Source organism: Rhineura floridana, chromosome 10 (assembly GCF_030035675.1).
Source record: "Rhineura floridana isolate rRhiFlo1 chromosome 10, rRhiFlo1.hap2, whole genome shotgun sequence".
Classification (NCBI taxonomy): domain Eukaryota; kingdom Metazoa; phylum Chordata; class Lepidosauria; order Squamata; family Rhineuridae; genus Rhineura; species Rhineura floridana.
The window spans coordinates 36,466,791-36,487,964 of NC_084489.1; the positions used below are offsets into that span (position 1 = coordinate 36,466,791).

A 21,174-nucleotide genomic window follows, 5' to 3' on the forward strand; every position below is an offset into this window, starting at 1 on the left:
TAGATCTTCTACATGAATTGAAAGGCAAAAATCAAACAATGGCAAAGCAATTAATTCCAGTAAGAGGATGCTAGTTGTGGAGTGACATAGATAACAGTACTGTTCTAGGATTCTAAAGTCATCAGTAAGAAGCATACAGTAAACTTCATGTCACCAGATTTTTTTTAAAGTTACCTTTAAAAATCAACTTTATACATTTACCTAGAAGCGCTTTAATAGCACATACTCAGTTTGTTGAAATCCAGCTGGAAACCAGAAAGAATTCTAATCAAAGTTACGTAGAAAACCCACATTGGACACCTGTTCAAGCCATCATTCATATCTGGAGAGGAAGATAAGATATACTGGGTCTACCACTTGCTGCTGTCAGCTGGCCCTAAATAACAGCTGAAGCTATTGGTGTACACGCACCACAAAAGAGTGTGTTTTAAGACAGTCAGAACGATATATCAATAAACCAGAGCCAGGCTTTGTATAAGTTATGTAGCAATAGGGTTTTTTCATAACATAAAGAACAACTCTTACGAATCAAGCGAATAAACAATGAAGCTATCTATTATTACATTTATATCCCTTCCTTCCTCCCAAAAGATGGTCAATGTTTATAAAAACTTCAGATCACTTTCTAAAAGAGTTCTTCCCCCTCTCCTCTTATACAGGAGGGGATCTCTCTTTTATGACAACTTTTGTTTTTCTTCAATGCGATTGTTTTAGGCACATACACATTTATCCTGATTAGCATCTGAGGTAGTGTTCTCCAAGATGCCAGCTGAGATGGAGGCCAGCTATACAGGTAGAGCAGAGAGATCTCAGGTGTTGGGAGGAGAGGGTTTAGAATTACTAGGCACAAAGGAGTGTTGGGGGGCAACCTGTACAAAAGAGATGTGTTCTACTTGAACTGAAAATGGAACCAGACTGTGGGTGTTAGTATCAAAAAGGTTGCATAGGTTACATAGCAACTTTTAAACTGACCTCTAGAGGAAAGCTGGCAACAGCTGGGGAACATCCAGTTTCGGAACACTTCAACAGTGCTTTGTTTCCAGACATGTAATATGGTGGTCTTTGTCATGTTACAAAATGTGGGCTTCATCCCCAAGTGAGAGTTTCAAATTTGCTGTGCGATGTAAATAATGTATTGGTTTCACTATCGGCATGTCAGTACCAACACAGGAAAGTGATCCAGTTTTATGTTCTTCTGATCTTTGCCTTTTTATGTTTTTAACCTTTCCTTTTATTAGGTATATCACTTTGAGAAGATTTTCCTTCTTCTTGATTTAATAGTATAAGACATGTACGACCCCACAGAGAGAAATTTACTACCCAACACAGCACAGTGAGTCGTGTTTTGTGAAGAGATGCCTTAAGTCCTCATTAGGTGGAATGCAGAGGGGAGATTTAATTGGTTTTCAAGTGTTTTCAGTACTGAACTAGTCTGCTATGCTTGTCATTGTACAGGCAGGCTTGATTTGCACCAATCTCCTACCAAAAGCACCTGGCTTATGCAGACAACATTGCCTCCAACAGGAACATTTTTTCTGTGTGCATTCTCTCATACCAACCCAGAAGATACAGTGAAGATGCTATTGTGTCAAACGGTTTCCATGAGCAAGGCTATAGATTAAAGATATCTGATCTTTGACTAAGCCCCTAGATTATAGTAAAGCCTTGACCATCATCAGCCTTTTCCTAAGAATGATTTAAACAAACAAACAATTTCATCCCCTGTAAGTATGCATAGGACTATGGTCTTTAATGCCTGAATCAATATGATGATAGATTACAAAAATGCAAACACTAAAGATACACAGGGAAGGGGAATAACAAATGGAATGTCACATTTTGAAACTATGTTAATTCAGATCAACCATATAAATCAATGTAATGCTTTTTAGTTCTATTTCCTTCTACAATTTCTTTTTATAAACAGGAATATAGCTTTTGCCCACTGAAGAAAAGCAAGATATCGTTCCTCATGGAATCAACATTTAAGAGGAGAGACAGAGAGCTATTCTATTGTAATAGGGTTGGGGTTGGACTGAGTTTTAGGGTCCTCTCTCAGTGAATGATTTTATAGTGGTAAAATTTTATAGTGGTACGGTGATTTCTGTAAAAAAGGGAACTGGTAAAGTGGTCAGACTGGAAAAATGGAGGAAGGACCATAGGGCAGTAGTAGAACATCTGCCTTGTGCAGAAGGTTCTGGGTTCAATTCCCAGTAGGGCTGGGAGAGACCCCCTGTATGAAACCCTGGAGAGCCACTGCCACTCAGTGTAGACAATACTGAACTAGATGGACCAATGGTCTGATTCAGTATAAGGCAGCTGCATAAGTGCCTATGTTTCTTTGTTAAGTCAACAGCCTGGCTGGTTCTGCTAACTATCTGTTTTGTGATGTAAGCTAGGCCAAAGAGTTGTCACCAATGATCTGGCTGGGGCTGATGGGAGCTCAACTCCAAAATATCGGCTAGGGTGTGTGTCCCAGGTTGAGGAAGACTCTTAAAGGATATAAGCCTGTTTAAAATGCATGTCAAATAACACCTCCTAATTCACTGGGGAAGGTCACTTTGTATCTAACCAATCAAGGTTACTGCGATCAGCTGATCTCTCAGGGTATTTCTGCCGAAGTATTTGCCTTAGAAAGTCAGAAAAGCATAAGAGATACCATGTTGCAGTCCAAAATATTGTGAGGGCACCAGGCTGGGCAAACCTGGACTGGGCAGACCTTTGTTCTCTTCCAGAAGACCACTTCTTATACTAAATTTTAGTATTTTAATTTTTTTTTTAAAAAGTGTTTTTAAATTTGTATATTTTGTTTTTAATGTTTTTAATTGTTGTAAACCGCCCAGAGAGCTTCGGCTATGGGGCAGTATACAAATGTAATAAATAAATAAATAAATAATCCCATACTTTCCCCAGTGCAGTTAGGGGCAACTATAGGATTCCCACAACCCAGTGGGAAGTCAGAAAAAGAATTTCAGCAGTGCAACTGGAATGCCTGAAAAAAGGTGTCAGGGGAAAGAACACAGGCAAAGTTATCTGAGGCCCCATACTGATCAGCTGGCTGTGGGAGAAAACCTATAGGCTGTGCAAACCCAAGACCAATCAGCCCCATGGAGCGTTCTCCAGTTGTTTAAATAAGGAATGATACATTTTTGTAGGTCTCTCTCACTCTAAAGGCTCTTGGACTGAACCTTCAGATCAGCTAAACGATATGTACAGGCAGCACTGAACCTAATGGGTGCAGATCATTCAGCCATAGAGTTAGTATCAATCAATCAAAGCTGTCCATTAGGAGGGATGATGTCTATATATACCCTTTTAGCAGATTGCACTAAGATAGGAGGAGTGGGTATAGCCATCTTGTCTCCTCAGAATCAACCTCGTGTGTCAATAAAGTTATTTAGCTTCTTAACTCAGTTCATATTTTATTGCAAAACAGCATGAAGGTAATGCAGCAGTAGAAGCATATGTATACATTAGAATCCTTGACTATAACATTCCATTTTACCATTTCAGCCAGAAAAGTATTAATTATAATTGGTAGGAAGGAAGATAAAAATACTGTTAAGTATCAAGAGAGAAGATGTTCTTACAGTACATCTGGACACACGTAGTTTCATGGAAAGCCTCACCACATACCAAGATATAAATATCTTCTTCCCCTCAACTCAAATTCAGGAGTGGTCTCTCCCCACCTCCATTTGCTGGAGGAGCTGGATGTGCAAGATGGCCAGTGTGGTGTAGTGGTTAGAGTGTTGGACTAGGACCAAGCAGACCAGAGTTCTAATCCCCACTCAGCTATGAAGCTCACTGGGTTACCTTGGGCCCATCATCATCTCTCAGTCTAAGCTACCTCAGAAGTTTGTCATGCTGAGGGGATAACATGGGAGGGAGAGAACCATGTACGCTACCTCAAACTAGATGGACATAAATGTAATAAAATAAATTTACATAATGTTAATTGGCGGGCTGTTGTGCAAGGCGCCAAAACACCCACCTCACTTCTCACAGAAGGATCACACAAAGCACTGATTTGCTTTGCATCTGATGCAAAGCATCACTGATAGGCTGGCATCTGTTCAACAACTTTTTAATCTATTTTAGTGTTCTCCCCCCCACACACACATCTTTTCTTTTAAGGATGAAACAAGCATTTGAGCAAATAACAAATCAGGAAAACAAAACAAAAAACAAAGCAGCCTGTGCACCTGAAGTGTGTGTGGTGTGTGAAAGAACAGAACAGGTAATGATTTGATTTGGAGCCTGGGACAGGTTACCTTTAAAGCACTGTGAGGTAAACTACACAGCCCAGAATTCTTTGAGGGAGGAAATGTGTGCTTTAGAAGTCTGGTGTGTCCAACTCCTCAGCCAAAGTATGCATCTTCTTCTGTTTCTATGTACATCTCAACCCACCCTCACCTACCGGTAGTATTAGCACTGGACTACGCAAGTGTTAGAGAAGCTTTGCCTGGTGGACTGTTTAACTAAGCCTTTTGAATAAAATTACTGGTTATCAACATAAAAATGCCAAAATTAGAAAATGGCAGATGGATTTCCATTTAACATACTTTTAAGTACTTATCCTAGGGAATTCTTCCTGAAGGCACCACCCAACCTCCTGTCTCCCAAGCCTTCCCCACATTCAGCCCACTTAGGAGTGGAGAGAGATAGGAGAAAGACGACTGGGGAACCACTAGCAACCCACCCAAAACAACCCAAGTATTCTTCTTACTTGCCTGGAGATAAATCAAGGGAGAGTAGGGGAGGAACAATGTGAACACAGGAGCATAGAAAGCTGCCTTACTTCAGTGCTGGACCATTGGTCCATCTAGGTCAGCATTGTTTACACTGACTGGCAGCAGCTCTTCAAGGTTACAGATGGGGGGCATTTCTCAGTTCTACCTAGACATGCTGGGGATTGAACTTGGGACTTTCTACATGCAAAGCAGGTGATCAATCACTAAGCTATGGCTTTTCCTCCAATGCCACTGGTTCCACTGAAGTAATCACATGGGTTGTCTTCTCAGCATTAAAATCAGACTGTCTTGATCTTATAGGGACCAGGCATGCCTGAGCTCATTCACAGTAAGTGAAGGCTCTGACCTTGAACTGCTGGTCAAAACAAGGCAGTGCTTCCCTATTCCATCCACACAGGAAGAGCCAATGGCAGTCATATTTTAAAAGCCAAGCATGTATTTGACACAGACATACAGAAATAAAATGGCAATGCTAATAATATCTATAAGGGTATATATTTGATAGCACATATTAGCACAGTGGGGAGGAGAGCCTGGCTGGCAGTCCAGAGTCTGTGAGTTCAAATCCCCGCTCATGTCTCCTGGGTATAAAGGGACAGCTAAAGATCACCCCCACAGTGAGTGGCTCAGGGGTTACGTGCCCTGCCACCCGTGCAGCCATGGGCAAGCTGCATAGTCCCAAGGAACCCAGTTGTGCACAAGGCTTGTGCAGCTGTGGCAAGCTGAGCAGGCCCTAGCCAGCTGGGGAGGACTAGCCTCAGAGGGAGGCAATGGTAAACCCCCTCTGAATACAGCTTACCACGAAAACCCTATTCATGGGGTAGCCATAAGTCAGGATTGACTTGAAGGCAGTCCATTTCCATTTTCATTATATTATGTATAATTCTATAGTTGTGCAGGAAAAAAAACTAACTTCTCACATATAATAATAATAATAATAATAAAATTTTATTTTTGAGTCGCCTATCTTGCCGAATAAACGGCCACTCTAGGTGACGTACAATATCATGATAAAATACAATATAACCAAAAATATAGTAATTAAAATTAAACAGCATTAAACAACATTAGAAACTGACCCATCCCCAGAGACCCCATAGGCCTGCCTGAATAGCCAGGTCTTTAAGGCCCGGTGGAAACCTGTCAGGGAGGGGGTGTGGCAAAGATCGAAAGGAAGGGAGTTCCAGAGGGTGGGGGCCACAATCGAAAATGCCCTCTCTCTGGTCCGCACCAGCCTAGCTGTTTTAACTGATGGGACCGAGAGAAGGTCTTGTGCGGCTGATCTTGTCATGCGGCATAATTGGTGATTCTGGAGGCGCTCCTTCAGATAAACTGGGCCGGAACCGTATAGGGTTTTAAAGGTCAATACCAACACCTTGAATTGGGCCCGGTAAACAACTGGTAACCAGTGTAGATCCACTAACACCGGGGTGATATGATCACTGCGACGGCTGTTCTTAATCAAGCGCGCCGCCGCATTCTGTACCAGCTGTAATTTCCGGACCGTTTTCAAGGGTAACCCCACATAGAGCGCATTACAGTAGTCTAAGCGAGAGGAGACCAGGGCATGTATCACCCGTGGGAGCAGATGTACAGGAAGGCAGGGTTGTAGCCATACAGCTGCCATATTTTAAAAGTAGTACATGTTATGTGTAATAATTAGGCCTGTAACTTTTTATTGATTAATCAGGGAAGCATTTCCTAGGACAATACTTGTTAAAGTAATTAAAAAAAAATTAAGTACTTATAAAAACTGCAAATGGCTGGGACTACATTAGGAGAGGCTCTCCTTCCTTTCATACAAATGAACTACTGGTATAAATTGTAGTTGCTGCTGTACAGGGAGCAATTTTAATGCGAATCATGGCTAAACAAAGGCTAAACCTCTCCTCCTTGCATACTGTGGTTCTGATGAAAATCGGGTCGGGTGGGGCCGTGCTCAGTATTAACTTACAATGACAACACGGACAAACTGCATGCTACACATTTAATGTAACATACAGTTTAATCCAACATATCATTAGGCATACAAAATGGTACTTGCTGAGACATGCATCATCTAAAAAACAAAGTATGCTTATTTTTGCAAAACGACTGTTTTAATCATATGCAAATATATTTGGATGGGCAGAGTGGGAAAGAGTGGGGCAGTGGTGGCTGGTTGCTCCATGTCAGTGGAAGCCACTCTGGGTTTTAGTTTGAACTTTCAAGGAGCTGTCAAGATGCTCAACACCTTGGACAGCTCCTTGGAAGCTGAGACTAAAACCCAGAGCACATTCCACTGCCCCACTGACATGGAGCCAGCAGCTGCCACTAGGGTAGAGTGGCAGAGCCACTGCAATATCCCACCCTACGTGCCACCCTAACTACCACCACCCCTCAGCCATCAACATTGGGAGTAGGTGCATTAGGATTGCACTCTTAATTAATTAAAACTAATTTGATTAATTCACTAAGATTTATTGTGTTGCATGACAGCCCTAATACTACTATACCCATACATAATCATTAATTAATGAATTGATTAACTAATGAAATGAATATCCCTGTGAAAGGACAGACATAAAACTCAAAAAATGATATGAGCATTTTTCAATGCTTCAGTGGATAAAGAGACACTGGTACCAATTCAATGTAAATATCTAAGCACTTAAATGCCAGCAGAAGAATAACCAGCAGCCACAGGTCTGATTTTTTTAAAAAATTATTTCAGTGATCAGGACTATTGGCCTATTAAATCAAGCGTTGTACAGGCCTAGAAAAATGACAGAAAATCCCAAGCACAGCCAGGTTGTGCCAGCCAGGGGGAAGGAGGGTGGTGGTGGTGGTGGTGGTACTGTTTTCAGTTCTGGTGCACCAGTTCCAGGCTGGTATAGCTAAGCAGTTCAATGATTGGGCTCTTTGGAGGATCCATAGGGCTTTGGACATAGTGGATCCAAAGTTGGTAGTGCCCCATTCCTGAAACACCCTCAATTGGGGGCTATTTGCTACCATCAACAGGAGAACTCCTAGCAATAGGTTTCCACCTGCCTGGGCACAGTTGAGGCCTCTGCTGCATTGAAGTCCCCCTACCAGCAGCAAACCTCTCTCCCAACAGAGAGGCACCTACGTACCACCCTAACTACCACCACCTCTCAGCCATCAACATTGGGAGTAGGTGCATTAGGATTGCACTCTTAATTAATTAAAACTAATTTGATTAATTCACTAAGATTTATTGTGTTGCATTACAGCCCTAATACTACTATACCCATACATAATCATTAATGAATGAATTGATTAACTAATGAAATGAATATCCCTGTTCAAGGGCAGACATAAAACTCAAAAAATGATATGAGCATTTTTCTATGCTTCAATGGAAAAAGAGACACTGGTACCAATTCATTGTAAATATCTAAGCACTTAAATGCCAGCAGAAGAATAACCAGCAGCCACAGGTCTGATTTTTTTTAAAATTATTTCGGTGATCAGGACTATTGGCCTATTAAAACAAGTGTTCTACAGGCCTAGAAAAGTGACAGAAAATTGAAACCCCCCCCCCAAAAAAGTTACAGCTGTCTACTGCATCCCAGTTGTGGAGATGTTTTGTCCATCATTTAAGCCTTACATTTGACGGCATAAGGCTGCAGCTGGAGTCAACCAGACCCAGGCTGAAACAGGTGCTCTTGCTAATGACAGAGGAGATGCATTCCACCTGTTTTCCATCCCGAGTTTGGCTCTGCCATTGTTAGGTATCCCTCCTCTTAGAGATCTAGTATTTTAATCCCTATTTTTCCAGCAAAGGACACCTTTCTAAATTCCTACACAGCTTTGAAATATCTTATAATATAAAGTGGTCTATAAGCATTTTTTATTTATGATTATTTCTTTATAAGTCAAACAGAATTTATTTGCAAGAAAGCCTGCTTAGCACAAGCAGGAGACAGAGAGAGAATGTGCTACATAATTATAGCTACTATAAACAGGTAATAATTAAACTTGCTGGTTAAAGGAAGCATGCTCCTTATATAGATCCACCTCCAGAAGCGATCTTCCCCCAAACCTCAAGGAAAACCCTCCAGGCTCCCAAGAGTTTAACTGAGCACGGTATTTTCATCCACAACTTCCACTTCCAAGTATTGTTACAGACAAAACAAACAGCGCTCCTCTTAGGCGGTCTTTCATAAATAATACAACCGAACGCTCTATTTCAAGGCCTTGTAATGCACCCACTTTGACAACTACTGACCAAGCGTCTACTTTCCTTTCCAGTGCTGTAAAGCAAGGGCGGCTGGGCCTGAGGCTCACAGGGACTGCCTTTAAAAACAAAAGGTACAAAAATACGAGAGTCCTGGGAGCCAGGTGCGAGAGACACACACGTAGAATGAAAGAATTCTTCGGACTGGCCTTTTGGGGGTGGGGTTATTCCCTCAAATGTTGAAATCACATTGTTTTGAACACCAGAACTGAAGCGAGTTCACTGTCCTTCCTTCCACACACTCCATTTCTGGTTAGCCGCCCCAAGCATTGTTAATTTCAGTAGTTTGGGCGCGCGGGGAGTGGGAGTCATTTTGCCACTGCTGTTGGGGAAATCAGCGATCCTTGCCGATCTGAAAATCCCCCAGTGGATCCAGATGGATCTTCTTCACACACACACACCAGGGCCCCTGATCCAAAGCGCCTGCCCTCTGATCCACAGCAGCCAGGCATCTCAAAAGGGGGTATTTGGGTGACATGTCAGTTTCCTGAAGCGCCCGTCGGGTTTTCCGCACTGAGTTCTTCAACGTGGGCTCTCGCAGAGCCATCCCCTCTCTTGCAGGCGCTGAGCAGCGCAAGCCCCAGGCATGTTTACTCGGAAGTAAGTGTCGCTTTGTTCAATGGGCCTTCCTCCCAGGCAAAGTCCGTTTCGGACCACTGTCGAGGAAGCCCACAAACCTTCTCCTCGAGATTGGGGGCCACATCTTCGCCCGATCCCAGGGAGCGCTAGGAGTCTGTCTAAGATCGGACGGATAGATAGATAGAAACAGAGAGCCCGCTTCGCTGAAGCGCCCACCTGGATGGAAACAGGCAAGGACGCACTACGCTCCTCCAGGATTTCTCCCCTCTCCCCTGACACAAAACGAGGCGATTACGCAGCCTTCCTTCCCTCTCCCCACTGACCTGGATCGAGAAAAGAAGCAGCCGTCTTCCTAGAACTGGAATCAAGCAACTGCCGAAGCGGTTGGTACGAAGCACCCGAGGAGGGTTGCCTCGATCCGGCGGTAGCGTGGGAAGGGGGCGGGGCCTCGACCCAGCCTTGCCCACAAGTGCTCGCAGCGCCTGGCGAAATCTGTCGGGCCCCCGCCGGCTCTCGCGTGGAGATTTGCGGGCAGGGGGAGTGGAATTCCGGGGGAGTGGAATTCCGGGGGAGGGCTCGACCGTCCTGAAAAAGCAGGTGAACTCACCAGGCTAGATCACGAGCAGGTGAGCCTTAGAGTTCTGAAAAGATCCTGTTAGGGTTTGGAATTTTCGTGTGTGTTTGTTTGCATCCCGCCCTTCCTCCTAAAAGGGGCCCATATATGAATGTGTATTTTTCTAGAAGCCAGTTTTATTATTTGATTTATATCCCTCCCTTCTTCCCAATAGGAGCCAAGGGAGGTAAACAAAAGCACTAAAAACACTTTAAAACATCATAAAAACAGACTTTAATGTATATTAAAAGAAAACATCTTTAAAAACATTTTTAAAAAAGCTTTAAAAAAAGCAAATCCAACCCAGACTGGGATGTCTCAACTTAAAAGGCTTGTTGCAAGAAGAAGGTTTGACGCAACAGAACAGGGCTCAGCCCCAGAACCTTGTTCAATACCCAGTGTCCTACCATGAAAATTGAGGCTGCTTCTGAGCACATGCAGAGTGTTGTCACAACTGCCAAGGGACTGGAGTCAAAGGGGAAGGGCTTCCAGGTGAACTCCTGATTTGGCGTGAGTAGCAGTTGAATGATTTTGTTCCACTTCTGAGACCTGCTATGTCTTTGCAGCTAGGTGGTTGGACAATGGAGCATGTTTTCAGTTGATGGCTTCTTCTCCATTTCAGGCAACTGAAACAGGGGTGGGTAGACTTTAGGCTTGTTGGATCTACCTTTTTTTTTTTTAACAAAAGCCCCAAGATTACCAATCGGCCAAGTGCAAAATACATTCAGACAGAATGAAAGAACTAGGGCTGTGGACACACTAGTTGCTTCAAAAGCAGCAAGAATGATTTTTTTGGCTGTGTTTTGAAGCAACTCTGCCCTCAGCTGGACACACCTCCCTTCCCCACAGCTGACTTCAGATCTTTCAGGACCGCCAACAGCAAAGTGTTGGGCCAATCACTGTCTCTGTCTGAACCTGCAGCAAAGCATTTCCATTGACCACACCTGGAGGAGCAATGGGCTGATCTACCAATCAGTTGTGAAATCTGTCTGAAGTTGATTTTTTAAAAATATGCACTCTAGCTGATCCAACCATGTTTTAAAGTAAAAAGGGACAGTTTGACTAGTGTCATGTGCCCCTGTTTTCAGAAAACAGAGGTGGAGACACATTGGAACCTGTACAACAATAAGTGTGTCTCTCTGGCTCTGAACTCCACTGAACTTGCAGTCCCTTCACACAAGAGTCTACTCCTGGTTAGCCTTCTCCATTTCAGCAGCCTAGTTCAGGTGGGGAAAAGTCATTGTGGTGCAAGAGTGTATTCATCCAGGGTCTTGGGGAGTCCTAGACCCCTTACATTTTTGGGAGCAGGGTCCCTATGTCTCCAGCATCCTATGAGCCAATCAGCATGAAAGCATGTTGCCACTGAGAAGAGTCTTCTAACTTGTTTCATTGTCCTTTCCTGCTGATTGCTGCCAATCAGAGTGAAAGGAGGTGAATAAGCCACTGAGAAGACTAACACTCGCTATTCATGCTTATTGGCTCCTAGGCACATCTGTTGTTGTGGGAGAAGGCATTAACCAGGATCTCATTCTGAACCCAGCAGCAAAAAAAAGGGGGGAGGGATGTGGCTGTGACTATCATGAAGGGATCCTGCACTTCTTAATTTGCCACTGCATTGCTGCTGTGGTGTTGCTATTGTTACAAAGTTGGGAGTCAGAAATCCTTGGTGAGCTATTACAAATCACCCAGAAATCTACCAATAGATCTTGATCTGCCTTGGATGCCTTTAAAAAAAGGATTGGACTATCAGTGACTACTAGCCATGATGGCCATGTTCTTCCTACACTATTGGTGGCAGTATGTCTCTGAACATCAGCGTTGCTGGAAACTGCAGGAGGGGAGAGTACTCTTGCACTCAGGTTCTGCTTGCAGACTTCCCATGGGCATTTGGTTGCCCACTGAGAGTACAGGGTGGACTAGATGGGCCTCTGGCCTGATCCAGCAAGACTCTTCTTATGTTGTTATGCCTTCTGCCCACCTTGCCTGGAGATGGGGGAGACATTCAATTCAGTTTGCATTTAAAGGTGAACCTTCCTAATTCACACTTTCCAAAACAATGCGCAAACTGAAACGCAGCCAACCTTTGAAATTCGCACTTCTCAGAATTTTGCAGTGCAGTTCTCCAGCCAAGTAATGGGTACAAAAATGCATACAACAGGCTAAAGTGTCCCCCAAAATATTTTCATATATTAGTGAAAATATACAACATGCATTACATTAGGGAAGAGTGTATATTAGGCAAAAATACATACAAAATATGAATATTAGGATAAATTAATACTAAAATAGTGATAATTTTTCATGACTTCTTTTTAAATTGCAGACTGATGTGGGAATATGGCTAACTGAACTTAAGACTGGGGAAAAATAAGAAACTGAGAGGAACCAAAATTGACAGATTCACCTATCCCTTCCTCATACGACATATAATCATACACCCTCAATTAGCATCTTGATTGTGAGGCTGATTCCACACAGAAATTCACTTCTAGAAACTGCTCTTTTTTCATTGGATTGGGACATCGTGGGTAGTTTTGCCATTGCCAGTGTCCTCTCCCTTCTAGACGCTTCAGTGCACCTGCTTGAATATGATTTTGTGTTATGTCATTTCTCAGGAAATGCAGACCAGCTGGTTCCTTGGATCCCATATTTGTCAGCTGCAGAATAAACTGACTTCAGCTATGTCCAAGCAAAGGAAACATCATTTTGTGGAGGATTTGGAATGGTTACATGTGCTCCCCAAAATCCTACCCTGTGGCCCTGAACTAAGATTTCTGTCTCCTATGAAAATAGCTTTCCAAAATACATGCCTTGTTTTATCCAGTAATATTCTTTGTTCTTCACAGATCCGAAGATGCTGTTGAATTCATTCAAAACGTGATGGCAGGGGGAATTTATATAAGAAATGTTTTTACTAAGCAAAGTAACTCTCTCCCTTCTTTTTTTAGCCATGTTTACTCAATTATTCTATCATCCTTCATTAAATTTCTCCCTGACACTTGAGCAGGTTAATATCTGAACCCACTGAAGTTAAATAAAGGTTTAACATACCTGGAACTGGACTGGCACAAAAAATGCCTTATCCGTCTTTCGTTGCTCTCCTGAGCTGATAGGTTTGAAAATTTCCCTGTAGTCTAGTGTTGTGGTGGGGATGAATGTGGTCTGCCCCAGTTCATGCATGAGGGAAAGAGAGTGATGTCTGTGGTTTTGTTTTCTTACCGACCCATAAGGTCCCAGGACAGGTTACAATATAATATACAATTATAAATAATACAAGTATAAAAACAGATGCAACTGTTACAATTATAAAACAAGTTAAACTGTTCCAAGTGGAACAATAAAAAAGTGAAAGAGGTGGGTCCCACAAAACAAAATACCTTAGCTGCAAAGGCCAGAATAATGAGGTACATCTTCAGGTTGGTGCATCTGAAGGTTGGTAGGGATCGAAATGGCCTTTCAGATATTTGGGGTCTAAGTAATTTAGAGCTTTAAATACTAATGCGAGCAATTGGGCCCGGAAACAATCTGGCAATCAATGCAGCTGTTTTAAAACAGGGACTATGTAAATTCTATGTTGGAATATGTGGTTCAACTCCAACTTGTGGGTTGAGGCTGCATGGGGTTAAAAAGGGTAGCTAGAGATGAGACCTCCTGATTGCTAGGCTAATACCTATCCTTTGATCTCCTGCTGTCTCTCCCTTCCTGCTAGACTGATATGCATAGGATGTTGACCACATCTCCTTCCTCCTTCCTTCTTCTCTCTCTTGTCTCTCTCTTTCCTCCAAGCATGAGGGCAAACACTAGGCTTAGTGTTTGCATCTCCAATGTAGCTAGTTAGCTAGATGTAGAACTCTTTCCTATCAAGTATGTATTTCCAGAATAAAGTAGTTATTTCTTATTTTAAAGCTTAAAGTCTCTGTCTGATTATTTTGCAGGGAAGGTATAATCTTTTAGCAAAGATTCAAACAAACATAAGGGCTTGCTCAGTCTCTCCATTCCCAGTTTTGCCACTCTCCGACATTCTAAATTAAACCCTAGCCGGTTACCTGTCTCCTGCATTTTCTGAATCATTTTCAAGGGCAGCCCCATGCAGAGCATATTGCAATAGTTTCGTCTGGAGGTTACCAGAGCATGGAAAATAAAGGCCAAGTAAACTCTGCCCAAGAGGGGCCATAGATGGTGAACTGGAAATAGGCTGGCTTAGCCACTGAGGTTACTTCAGCTTCCAGTAGTGATGAGGGAGAAATTCAGTTGTTTGCATTTCAAGCCAAATCTGTCAAAATCACACTTTCCAAAACAATATAAGAACCAAAACACAACCATCCTTTGACATTTGTGTTTATCCAAATTTTGCAGTGCAGTACAGTTCTCCAACCAACCAATGTTAGGGGGAAGTGTGCATAAAAATGAATACATGAGTGAAGATAACATACAAAAACACATTATAGTAGGAGACGTTGCATGCAAAATGAGTATGTCAGTCAACACTGCATACAAAAATGTGTTTATTAAGAAAGATTTGCACTATAATGCTGAAGAAATTTCATGAGACTTTTTTTAAAATCTCAAATTGCTGCAAAAATGTGGAGAACCGAATTTAAGAATGGAAAAAGTAGAACCAGAGAACCAGAAAATGGATAGATCTGTCCATCCCTTGCCTCCAGTGACAGTGTTAAATCCAGGAGTACCCCAAGATACAGACCTGCTCCTTCCAGGGGAGCGCAATCCACTCCAAAACAGGCTGTCACCCCACCTCCCAGACTCAAGCATGCAGAACATATCATACCTCTGTCTTTTTAAGATCCAGCTTAAATTATTGGCCTACATCCAATAAATGTGTGAGCTTTATATATGGTCTATGTGGGTGGTGAGTGTAGACAGGTAAGGGTGAATGTTCATGGCTCTAATCCCAGTCCAGGTTTGCCACCCCTAAACCAGAGGTAGGGAACCTTTTTTTTCCAGCCTGAGGGCCATATTTCCTCCTGGGCAACTTTTTGTGGGCCATATGCCGTTGGTGAGCAGAGTCAGAGGCAAAAGTAGGGAGAGCATTAAATATAAAATTTGCATTACCTTTGTGCAGTAGGTTTTCTTCACACTCGCACATCCCTCTCCATCCTCCATCCAGGCAAGGAGAAGCATTTTCAGAGTTCAAAGACACATTCTAGCCAGGCCAAAACCATCAAGGAAGATGCAAGGCTGGCCTAAGAAGCTGTGTGGCCTAGGGAGAGGCCTCCAGGCCCAAGGTTCCCCAACCCAGTTCTCAATTTAAACTTGTTCCTCTGCTGTTCTGGGCACATTTCCTTCTTCTCATAGATGGCAAAACAGCTACACTTGCTACTCAGAACGATTTGCCAAATACTTCAAAGAATGTTGTGTAGCTATTGTTGCTTCCTGTGTGCCCTTCATAGAGGCATTAATATTAACTCTGACCAGCAGTAACATCTGGGCGTAAACTACTTTTATTCTCGTTTGCTTTAATCATGCCCTGAATTCCTATGAGTGATGCCGAGGAATATCTTTGTAGAATGAAACAAAACAGAATATACTACCTTTTGATTATTCAGAGCTTGTGTTGCACATTTAATGCTATTTAAGAGTTAAGAATAAGTATAGGGCCTCTCCCTTCTTTCATTTATTAAGGATCTTTGTGCAAGCTGTATTCTTTTCTTTCCTACAATAATTTGCTGCTTACGGCTGCTCTGTAACCTGAATAACCTTTAAAGAGAAGTCACAATAAGCTTTTCAAGACTCTTGTCGCAGTGCAGTAGGGAATACTTTTCCCCCTTCCCCCTCAGTCCTTTTCATAGACTTGTCAGTTACCGACTAAAGTAGTTATAATTGCCCCGTATTCTACCACTTTTCACAGTAAGGGAATATCATGCAATCACACCATATTATTTAGCAGTCGGCATAAATGCAAGTCAAGAGACACAGTTGCATTACAGTACACAAGTGTATAATTTATGCAAGCATCCTTTACTGCAGGCTCTTTGTTCACAAAGACTTTTTTTTTTGCCATGAGGAAAGCAGGGACAAACAGTGATGCCGTTAATGAACATTATTTTTAATTCCATTTTAGTACCTTGCCACCCTGATCTTGAACATGTTTACAAATCGTTGAGCTTTCTTCCAAGACATTATGTCCTAAAAAGGAGAAAAGGCCTAACAGTAGATGATTATTCTGGCCCATTTGGTACCAACAGTGAGGGGAACAAAATGGGAAAATCCTGGTTTTCTGGAGCTATACAAAGCTTCAAGGAGAATGGCATGAAAAGATATTGGTATTTTACCCAGGCATTTAAATCACTTCTGTGGTGCAATGGATGGAAGGCTTTCTCCAGCATTGCTTTCCCTCGGCTCTCCCCCGCTTTTTCCTTGGGCTTTGCTTCAGAACAACACACTTGAGGTGATTGCACTATCTTGGCAGAGAATTGTGGAGCCTGCATTGTTCAGATGAAGAAGTGCTTTGTGATTAAAGGTAGCTGCGCTGAATAACCAGCGCATTATTTTCTGGTCCCAGTACAGTATTTTATATCCAGGGGTGCAATCCCTGGTCACCCCCTGGATCTCCCCCGACATCTCTCTTGAGATGGTTCTGCATTTAAAAGGAGGGCTGTGTGTGTAAGATTACATCTTCTCAACCTGGGCAGGAGACATAAAATGGTGTTGGAATATATGCACATGATCCCAGATCTACTCTTCCAGTTAAAAGGGGGAAAGCATGTGTTTTGCATGTAGAAGGCCCTAGGTGCAATCCTTGCATCTCCAGGTAGGGCTGGGAGAGACCCCTGCCTGAAATCCTCAGAGAGCCACTGCCAGTCAGTGTAGACAATACTAAGCTAGATGGATGAATGTTCTGATTCGGTAAGGCAGCTTCCTATTGTTCCTAAAGATCTCTGGTTGTGGCATTGGGAAGACCTTGGCGAGGTGCTGCTAGTCTGAATAGCTTGTACTGGGATAGATGGGCTAATTTATTTGCTACCCTTAGATTCCATCTTTCCTGCAACGAGCTCAAGGCAGCACACTTGTTCTGCTTTCCTGTTTTATCCTTGCAACAACCCTATGATATAGGGTAGGCTGAGGGATACTGGGTGATCATGGCTTCATGGCTGAGTGGGGATTTCAACCCAGAACACTCTCACCACCGTGTAACATTGGTTCTTACGGGTGTAGCTAGAGGCAGTTACAGATGCCCATATTATTGTTTTTACTTTAAATAGAGGCATTACCCTTTATACAACAAAAGGTTGCTTAGTCCCAAGTAAATGTTCATGTTCATCAAGTTTATTGTAGGGCCATAGGCCAACACAAGATACAATACCAAACATTTAAAATATATTAACAATTTAAAACAGTATTAAAAATATATGAATATATAAATCATATAGAATTTAAAAAGAAACATTAAATTGTACCAGATCTAGTGAGCTCTCACGTGGTAACAATCCAATAAAAGTTAAATATAGGCAGCTATCTTGTTTGTAATTCTGAGACAAATTTGGCTCTTAATTTTTGGACTGCTAGTGCAAAAAGAGATACGTTATGAGCAATCTCTGAATTTAAGTCGGAGAGTAAGAGGAATATTTTGTCTACTTCCGTGCTCGTCCCGCCGATATCTAACCACTTCCATAGCAATTTTGCTCTAACTAACATAATTGCTGACTTATCGGATCCCCAATATTTTCCTCCCTCCATCGGTCACAGGAAGATCTCTGCATTATTCTATGCAGACGATATGGTCCTCCTCTCTTTAATACCTATTGGTCTGAGAAAACAGATGAGAAGACTACATGCTCTATGCAAACATGAGAGGCTTAATATAAATTATCAGAAGACAAAAGTTTTAGTCTTCGGGAAAAGACCTGTGAGCCATAGATGGTCGATGGGAAACCACCAACTAGAGCAGTGCCACACTTTTAAATATTTGGGGGTGATTTTTTCGGACACCCTCTGCTGGAAACCTCACTGGCTATCGATTAAGCAATTAGCAATAAGAACCAAGTAAATGCGTTTAGAATCAGTACAGCAGAAGCATGCCCCATTTATTCCTGTAGTTGTGATGGTGCTGTTATTTAAATGAGTTACCCATGCGAAACTTTGAAGCTCATCTTGAAGCACATATTTCTTCTTTTAAATCAGAGCTGGTTTGGGGTTTTTCTTGCTTTAACACTTCAGGAATGTAGAAACCGTTGTAAAGTATGGAATGGCAGTGGGCAGAACAAAAGAAATGGTATGTGCTTTCTGAGTGCTGTGTAAAGGAGCTCTCCCCCCACCCCTCATAGGATCATTAAGTCCAGGATCTAACACTGACTCGGGATTTCCAATGGCCTGTATTGGTACAGGGCAGCTTCATGTCGAGTGTAGGTTCAGAATCCCTTTGGGAAAAGACAGCTCAGTGACAGAGCACGTGCCTTGCATGCAATTCCCTGGTACCTCCAAGTAGGGCTGGGAATGTCCCCAGTCTGAGACCCTGGAGGGCTGCTACCAGTCAGTGTAGAAAATATTGGGCAATGCCTAGCTGATGGCTATGTGGCCTGCTAATAATGTAATTACTTAAAATAGCCTTATCGATTCCTTATTTTATCCATGCAGTATGTGAACCATATGGATAAGTTAATGAGGTGCTACTGAACTTCTTTGCAGATACCGTTCTGGGAACTGTTACATTCTTATTTCCACTAGAGGGAGTACTTGCAATACAAAGCATCATGATTTCTAGATCAAACCTATTTCTATTACAGCATAGCTTCTTGTCCTCTAGCTATTTAAAGATAAAAGGCCATCCAATGGCTTGCTGTCACCCAAAGTACAGGCAGTGTTCAAAAACAATGGGTATCCCTTAGAATTAAAAAAAAACCCTGGCAGCTGAACCTAAACTAAGTCAAGAGAAGCAATGATGGCATTGGATCTGTTGGGAAGGATTTATTAAGCCTGGAGACATCTCTCTACAGAGTTACATTACCAGGGTACTATGGCAGCTAATCCTCTACCACCAGCACGCTGTCTTGCTGAGAACTGGATCTTAGCTGCCTTGCCCTGCCTGTATTAAGGCAAAGGCAACTTCCATCTGAATAAGCAACTCTAGGGTGACCAGGTGCAAAGGAGAATAGGGCTATGTATTTAAGAATTATGTAGAAGTGGGCATTTCAGCAGGGTGCAGCATCTGCCAGAATGATCTCTTCTACAGCTCTTCCCCCTTTTTACTTCTGATTTCCATAAGCAAGACTGCAGTATGTTAACCACCCCCACTAAAGGCAATGGAATTCCATTCCACTGAACACAGCAAAGCGTTTAAGTGACTGCTTTTCCCATCCTGTGTTCTGAAGGCAAGAATGCTCTTTGCTATATACATCCAGCTCCCATCTGGGCAATTGAAAACACACTTCAGGTTCATTAGTACATACATACATTGAGCAGAGAAGCAGCTATGGAAGCACACTTGCGTTTGATTTACACATACAATCTTCTCTCCAGGATCAAGTTTGGGGTGGAAACTTGGTTCTCTGTGTTGGACTATGAACTGTACTGATTGGGTGGAGAGTTGTGATGTCATGAACACTGCTTCTTGAAGCAATTGTTAAGATATATGGCCACACCATTTAAGTTTTATCAAATGTATTTGTTTTGAAAAAATCAAACATATCAATCAAGCAAAATCCCCCAACAGAGGAATGACATAATTTCCAACAAAGATGAGTGCAATTGAGGTAGGTAAAGCAAGTAACATCCCATTCCACCCCCAAAATTCACCATTAGTATCCTAATGTAGGAACCATGGGGTTTCTTAGAATCAAATATTCAAGTTGGAAAAAGATAAAGTTTCTGTTCCCCGTTTCAGAAGAAAATTCAAGCTTTGTCCCAACGTTGAAGAAAAGCTTGTGACATATCCAGTTAATGTTGGTGTGGTTAAATATAGTCCATAAAGGGATGCCAAGTTGCAAAAGAAAGTCTGACAGCTTGGCTTTCCCTTTAAGTAGCTTTAATGCAAAGGTCAACTTTTCTGACATGGCTATTATTAATTATAATATTTATTACATTTATACCCCACCCCTCTTTCACCATGGAACCCAAGGCGGCATACATGTTCCCAGGTGGTCTCCCATCCAGGCACTAACCAGACCCAAACCTGCTTAGCTTCAGCAAGGTGGTGGCCTCATGTGTCTTCAGGCCATAGCTTGGGACTATGACAATATGCCACAGTCTGTTTAACTAGGCTTCACACTTAAAACTGCTGCTAGCTTTCAATTCCAGGCTATCTCCATCCTGGCTGCTAGAAGCATGAATGATATTAGATTTGTTATAATTAATACACAACCAGCTACTACAACATAATTTTCCATGTCATTCACCAAGGCTGGGATTGCCCTCAGAAGATTTGATGTCATGATCGCTGTATCATCCACAAAGAGGCTCCCTTTATGTTCTTGTTGATTGACTGTTACCCAGGTATGCTTGCATTTCTGTGAATTAGTTCACCTAAGGGTTCCAGAGTTAGAATGAAAAGAAGTGGGGAGGGTGGGCACCCTGGCTTGGTTCTCCTCTGTGTCAGGAAACCTTATGAGTCATATCCATTGACAGACACTTTCATTTTAGTCGGGCTATATAATGCCCTAACAACCTGAATAAAAGTCTTTCTGAAATTCATCTTATGAAAGAGGGAGAACAAAAAGGACCAATTTAGGCAATCAAAAGCTTTGTGGGCGTCCAACAAGATACTGTCCAGTGGCTTGTGTTGTGCCTTACAATAATGTACTGTATTCAAAACCCTCTGAAGTGAATCAGTCATTTGGATAAAGCCCACTTGATTGTGATGGACATAATGTGTTATTACTCTACTAAGGGGAGATGCAAGGACCACAGTGAAAAATCTTTGCGTCTTGATTTAAAAGTGCAATTGGCCTGTACAAGTCTAAATCCTGGGGGGGGGGTTGGGCTTAAGTAAGACTGCGATCCTTGCCTCTAGCCATGCATCTGGTGCAGCTCCACCA

The 21,174-nt window shown here is 42.4% G+C and overlaps 1 protein-coding gene across 2 annotated transcripts in view; it reads right to left on the reverse strand.

Annotated features, from left to right (window-relative positions):
* WIPF3 (WAS/WASL interacting protein family member 3) overlaps positions 1-9,987 on the reverse strand; it is a 44,848-nt gene extending 34,861 nt beyond the window's left edge. Inside the window, exon 1 of one of the 2 annotated variants that reach the window (XM_061585894.1) lies at positions 9,897-9,987. The gene's annotated coding sequence lies outside the window, so the exon portion shown is untranslated. Of the gene's footprint in view, positions 1-8,985; positions 9,791-9,896 lie in introns of those variants that run through there. The other variant, XM_061585895.1, reaches the window with a different exon arrangement.
* Between the last annotated feature and the right edge of the window lie 11,187 nt (positions 9,988-21,174).